Source organism: Macaca nemestrina, chromosome 8 (genome assembly GCF_043159975.1).
Source record: "Macaca nemestrina isolate mMacNem1 chromosome 8, mMacNem.hap1, whole genome shotgun sequence".
Classification (NCBI taxonomy): domain Eukaryota; kingdom Metazoa; phylum Chordata; class Mammalia; order Primates; family Cercopithecidae; genus Macaca; species Macaca nemestrina.
Genome location: NC_092132.1, coordinates 143,516,185 through 143,523,006, shown reverse-complemented (window position 1 = coordinate 143,523,006; position 6,822 = coordinate 143,516,185).

Sequence of the window (6,822 nt, the reverse complement as noted above, 5' to 3'; positions counted from 1 at the left end):
CTACTTCATCTCAAATATCTATGCTTGCAGAAGAATGTGCAGTTTAAGCACAAAAGCTTTAAAATGCCACAAGAGTAATATCAAAAATCAGCTTAAGAACTTAACTCAATAAGACAAAAGACCAATAAATCTCAAGTATGAGTGCGTGCATATTTTAATAAGAGAATTCCTGAGTGCAGCGTTACAGTTGGGCTTGCCATATAGAAGATATTTTCCAGTATCCTATGTTCATAATTGCAATAAGAGGTCTTATTGTAAATGCTATGGTCAGGAATCGGGGGGGGGACATCTTAGGTTAAGGAGTTTTATTAAGGAAGGTAACTTATAGTTGCCTAGGAAAATTGACCATTGATTTTCCTGCTCAAATCTTGAATTTGAAGTTAGGCAGTCGAGTCTTACCTTTTTACATTATTTTTCTTTTCTTTTTTTTTTTGTTTTATTTTTGAGATAGGGTCTCATGCTGTCACCCAGGCTGAAGTGCGGTGGTGTGATTAGAGCCCACTGCAGCCTCCAACTTCTGGGCTCAAGTGATCCTCCTGCCTCAGCCACCTGAATACCTGAGACTGTAGGTATGCACCACCATGCCCAGCTGATTTTTAAAATGTTTGTACCGATGGGGTTTTACTGTGTTACTAAGGCTGGTCTTAAACTCCTGGCCTCAAGTGATCCTCCCACCTCTGTCAGGCCTCTGAGCCCAAGCCAAGCCATCGCACACCCTGTGACTTGCACCTATACGCCCAGATGGCCTGAAGTAACTGAAGAATCACAAAAGAAGTGCAAATGCCCTGCCCCTGCCTTAACTGATGACATTCCACCACAGAAGAAGTGAAAATGGCCGGTCCTTGCCTTAAGCGATGACATTACCTTGTGAAATTCCTTTTCCTGGCTCATCCTGGCTCAAAAAGCTCCCCCACTGAGCACCTTGTGACCCCCACTCCTGCCCGCCAGAGAACCCCCCTTTGACTGTAATTTTCCTTTACCTACCCAAATCCTATAAAACGGCCCCACCCTTATCTCCCTTGGCTGACTCTTTTAGGACTCAGCCCGCCTGCACCCAGGTGATTAAAAAGCTTTATTGCTCACACAAAGCCTGTTTGGTGGTCTCTTCACACGGACACACATGACAACCTCGACCTCCTAAAGTGCTGGAATTATAGGTGGAAGCCTCCACGCCCAGCCCTTTATTATATTTTTGAGGGAACTTTTGGCTTTTAAAAATGGTTGTTGCATAGAAAAATCCTCTCTTCTTTTATTTCTCAGCTCCCTACTCCCTTTTTAAACTTGGAAAAAAAAAAGTATTTACATTGATATTCATTCACACATTTGTCTAAGTCCTTAGGGATATTCAGATGAACCTTTTGGTGTTAGGGAAAATAACAGTTTCTTCCAAGCCTTTCCTTCAAAAACACAAATTTCCATTCCACATTGCAGCAGGTGATGAGACAAGATGGTGGCACCTTGGCTCATGTAGGCAGTGGAGATGAGAGACTGTCATTGGTCTGACATGGCTGGAAGGCTGCCTGACAGCAGAGCCTTGGGCTAGATGGCTCTCCAGTGACCTGACTCTGCTGTCCTGCATCCCCAAGTGGAGGGCACAGAATTAAAGCAAAAGCTATTTACAGACGAACACTACTGTAATGTCCTATCAGATGACAACATTGTCCACGCACAGAGGGACAGACAAAATAGACAAAGGATTTTCTGCCACTCCTGAAATCATGAGTCAATGATCTGCACATTAGTATAAGATCTGGATGAGATATTTAATCTTCACTTTCTGTGATTAGAAACATACCCACACACATACATACACACATCCCCTTAACACTTAAAACAATAGAACCATGCTTAGAATACCACCTTCTATCCCTAAAAAGACTAGGCAAGAACAATCGAGCTACCACAGGCATCCAGGAAAAAGCCTTTGAAAGAAGTCACACCATCAAAAGCCTTCAGAGACCCATTGGACAGCACTAGAGGCAGAAAGTTTTGTTTGTGTGTTTTGTTTTGTGTTGTGTTTTTGTTTGTTTGTTTTGAGACAGAGTTTTACTCTTGTTGCCCAGGCTAGAGTGCAATGGTGCGATCTCGGCTCACTGCAACCTCTGTCCCCTGGGTTCAAGCGCTTCTCCTGCTTCAGCCTCCCCAGTAGCTGGGATTACAGGCTCCTGCCACTGTCAGGCCTCTGAGCCCAAGCTAAGCCATCATAGTCCCTGTGACCTCCAGGTATACATCCAGATAGCCTGATGTAACTGAAGAATCACAAAAGAAGTGAAAATGGCGGTCGGGCACGGTGGCTCACGCCTGTAATCCCAGCACTTTGGGAGGCCGAGGCGGGTGGATCACGAGGTCAGGAGATTGAGACCATCCTGGCTAACACAGTGAAACCCCGTCTCTACTAAAAATGCAAAAAAATTAGCCGGGCGTGGCGGCAGGCGCCTGTAGTCCCAGCTACTTGGGAGACTGAGGCAGAAGAATGGCGTGAACCTGGGAGGTGGAGCTTGCAGTGAGCTGAGATCGCGCCACCGCACTCCAGCCTGGGTGACAGAGCGACACTCCGTCTCAAAAAAAAAAAAAAAAAGAGGTGAAAATGGCTTGTTCCTGCCTTAACTGATGACATTCCACCACAAAAGAAGTGGAAATGGCCTGTCCTTGCCTTCACTGATGACATTACCTTGTGAAATTCCTTCTCCTGGCTCATCCTGGCTCAAAGGCTCCCCCACTGAGCACCTTGCGACCCCCACCCCTGCCGGCCAGAGAACAACCCTCTTTGACTGTAATTTTCCTTTACCTACCCAAATCCTATAAAACGCCCCACCCCATCTGCCTTCACTGACTCTTTTCGGACTCAGCCCACCTGCACCCAGGTGGGTGCACCCAGGTGGGTGCACCGGACTCAGCCCACCTGCACAGGTGAAATAAACAGCCTTGTTGCTCACACAAAGTCTGTTTGGTGGTCTCTTCACACGGATGCGAGTGAAATTTGGTGCCGTGACTCAGATCGGGGGACCTCCCTTGGGAGATCAATCCCCTGTCCTCCTGCTCTTTGCTCCATGAGAAAGATCCATCTACGACCTCGGGTCCTCAGACCAACTAGCCCAAGGAACATCTCACCAGTTTTAAATCGGGTAAGTGGCTTCTTTTTGTTCTCTTCTCCAACCTCTCTCACTATCCCTCAACCTTTTTCTCCTTTCAATCTTGGCGCCACCCTTCAATCTCTCCCTTCTCTTAATTTCAGTTCCTTTCCTTTTCTGGAAGAGACAAAGGAGACGCATTTTATCTGTGGACCCAAAACTCCGGCGCTGGACACGGACTTGAGAAGACAGTCTTCCCTAGGTGTTTAATCATGAGGAGACGCCTGCCTGATTCTTCACCCACGTTTCAGAGGTGTCTGATCACGCAGGGACGCCTGCCTTGGTCATTCACCCACATTCCCTTGGTGGCAAGTCAATTGCGGGGACGCCTGCTTTTGCTGCTCCCCCAACCCCTTCTCTCCATGTCTCTACCCTCTCTTCTCTCCACTTTCCTGGGGGGCAAGCATCCCCACCCCTTCTCTCCGTGTCTCTACCCCCTCTTTTCTCTGGACTTGCCTCCTTCACCATAGGCAACCTTCCACCCTCCATTCCTCCTCCTTCTCCCTTAGCCTGTGTTCTCAAGAACTTAAAACCTCTTCAACTCACCCCTGACCTAAAACCTAAACACCTTATTTTCTTCTGCAATGCCGCTTAACCCCAGTACAAACTCCATAATGGCTCTAAATGGCCAGAAGATGGCACTTGGGATTTCTCCATCCTACGAGACCTAAATAATTCTTCTTGTAAAATGGGCAAACTGTCTGAGGTGCCTGATGTCCAGGCATTCTTTTACACATCGGTCCCTCCCTAGTCTCTGTTCCCAATGCAACTCGTCCCAAATCTTCCTTTCCCTCCCGACAGTCCCCTCAGTCCCAAATCCAAGTGTCGCTGAGTCTTTTGAATCTTCCTTTTCTATGGACCCATCTTACCTCTTCCCTCCTCCCCAGGCTGCTCCAAGCCAGGCCCCAATTCTTCCTCAGCCCCCGCTCTCACACCCTATAATCCTTTTATCACCTCCCCTCCTCACACCCGGTCTGGCTTACAGTTTCATTCCGCGACTAGCCCTCCCCCACCTGCCCAGCAATTTCCTTTTAAAAAGGTGGCTGGAGCTAAAGGCACAGTCAAAGTTAATGCTCCTTTTTCTTTATCCAACCTCTCCCAAATCAGCGTTTAGGCTCTTTTTCATCAAACATAAAAACCCAGGCCGGACGCGGTGGCTCAAGCCTGTAATCCCAGCACTTTGGGAGGCCAAGGCAGGCGGATCACGAGGTCAGGAGGAGATCGAGACCATCCTGGCTAACACGATGAAACCCCATCTCTACTAAAAATACAAAAAGAAATGAACCGGGCATGGTGGTGGGCGCCTGTAGTCCCAGCTACTCCAGAGGCTGAGGTGGGAGAATGGCGTGAACCCAGGAAGCAGAGCTTGCAGTGAGCCGAGATCGTGCCACTGCACTCCAGCCTGGGCAACAGAGCAAGACTCCGTCTCAAAAAAAAAAAAAAATATATATATATATATATATATATGTGTATATATATGCGCGCGCACGTGCACACACACACACACACACATATATTTATATAAACCCAACCCAGTTCATGGCCCATTTGGCAGCAACCCTGAGATGCTTTTCAGTCCTAGACCCTAAAAGGTCAAAAGGCCGTCTTATTCTCAATATGTATTTTATTACCCAATCTGCTCCCGACATTAAATAAAACTCCAAAAATTAAATTCCGGCCCTCAAACCCCACAACAGGGCTTAATTAACCTTGCCTTCAAGGTGTGCAATAATAGAGTAGAGGCAGCCAAGCAGCAATGTATTTGAGTTGCAATTCCTTGCCTCCACCGTGAGACAAACCCCAGCCACATCTCCAGCACACAAGAACTCCAAATGCCTGAACTGCAGCTGCCAGATGTTCCTCCAGAACCTCCTCCCCCAGGAGCTTGCTACAAGTGCCAGAAGTCTGGCCACTGGGCCAACGAATGCCCGCAGCCCGGGATTCCTCCTAAGCCGTGTCCCATCTGTACGGGACCCCACTGGATATCAGACTGTCCAACTCACCTGGCAGCCACTGCCAGAGCCCTTGGAACTCTGGCCCAAGGCTCTCTGACTGACTCTTTTCCAGATCTTCTCAACTTAGCAGCTGAAGACTGACGCTGCCCAATCGCCTTGGAAGCCTCCTGGACCATCACGGACGCCAAGCTTCGGGTAACCCTCACAGTGGAGGGTAAGTCCGTCCCATTCTTAATACGGAGGCTACCCACTCCACATTACCTTGTTTTCAAGGGCTTGTTTCCCTTGCCTCCATAACTGTTGTGGGTATTGACGGCCAGGCTGCTAAACCTTGTAAAACTCCCCAACTCTGGTGCCAGCTTGGACAAGATTCTTTTATGCACTCCTTTTTAGTTATCCCCACCTGCCCAGCTCCCTTATTAGACTGAGACATTTTAACTAAATTATCTGCTTCCCTGACTATTCCTAGGCTACAGCCACACCTCATTACCACCTTTTCCCCCAGTTCAAAGCCTCCTTCGCATCCTCCCCTTGTATCCCCCCACCTTAACCCACAGGTATGGGATACCTCTACTCCCTCCTTGGCGACTGATCATGCATCCTTTACCATCTCATTAAAACCATCACCCTTACCCCACTCAACGCCAATATCCATCCTGCAGCATGCTTTAAAATGATTAAAGCCTGTTGCCACTTGCCGGCTACAGCATGGGCTTCTAAAACCTATAAATTCTCCTTACTATTCCTCCATTTCACCTGTCCCAAAACCGGACAAGTCTTACAGGTTAGTTCAGGATCTGCACCTTATCAACCAAATTGTCTTGCCTATCCACCCCGTGGTGCCACACCCATATACTCTCCTATCCTCAATACCTCCCTCCACAACCCATTATTCTGTTCTGGATCTCAAACATGCTTTCTTTACTATTCCTTTGCACCCTTCATCCCAGCCTCTCTTCGCTTTCACTTGGACTGACCCTGACACCCATCACGCTCAGCAAATTACCTGGGCTGTACTGCCGCAAGGCTTCACAGACAGCCCCCATTACTTCAGTTAAGCCCAAATTTCTTCCTCATCTGTTACCTACCTCGGCATAATTCTCATAAAAACACACGTGCTCTCCCTTCTAATCGTATCCGGCTAATCTCCCAAACCCCAATCCCTTCTACAAAACAACAACTCCTTTCCTTCCTAGGCATGGTTAGTGCGGTCAGAATTCTTACACAAGAGCCGGGACTGCGCCCTGTAGCCTCTCTGTCCAAACAACTTGACCTTACTGTTTTAGCCTAGCCCTCACGTCTGCGTGCAGCGGCTGCCTCTGCTTTAATGACTCTAGAGGCCCTAAAAATCACAAACTATGCTCAACTCTCTACAGTTCTCATAACTTCCAAAATCTATTTTCTTCCTCCCACCTGACGCATATACTTTCTGCTCCCCGGCTCCTTCAGCTATATTCTTTGTTGAGTCTTCCACAATTACCATTGTTCCTGGTCTGGACTTCAATCCGGCCCCCCACATTATTCCTGATACCACACCTGACCCCCATGACTCTATCTCTCTGATCCACGTGACGTTCACCCCATTTCCCCATATTTCCTTCTTTCCTGTTCCTCACCCTGAACACACCTGGTTTATTGATGGCAGGGCTAATTGCCACTCACCAGCAAAGGCAGGCTATGCTATAGTATCTTCCACACCTATCAATCATTGAGGCTACCGCTCTGCCCCCTCCACT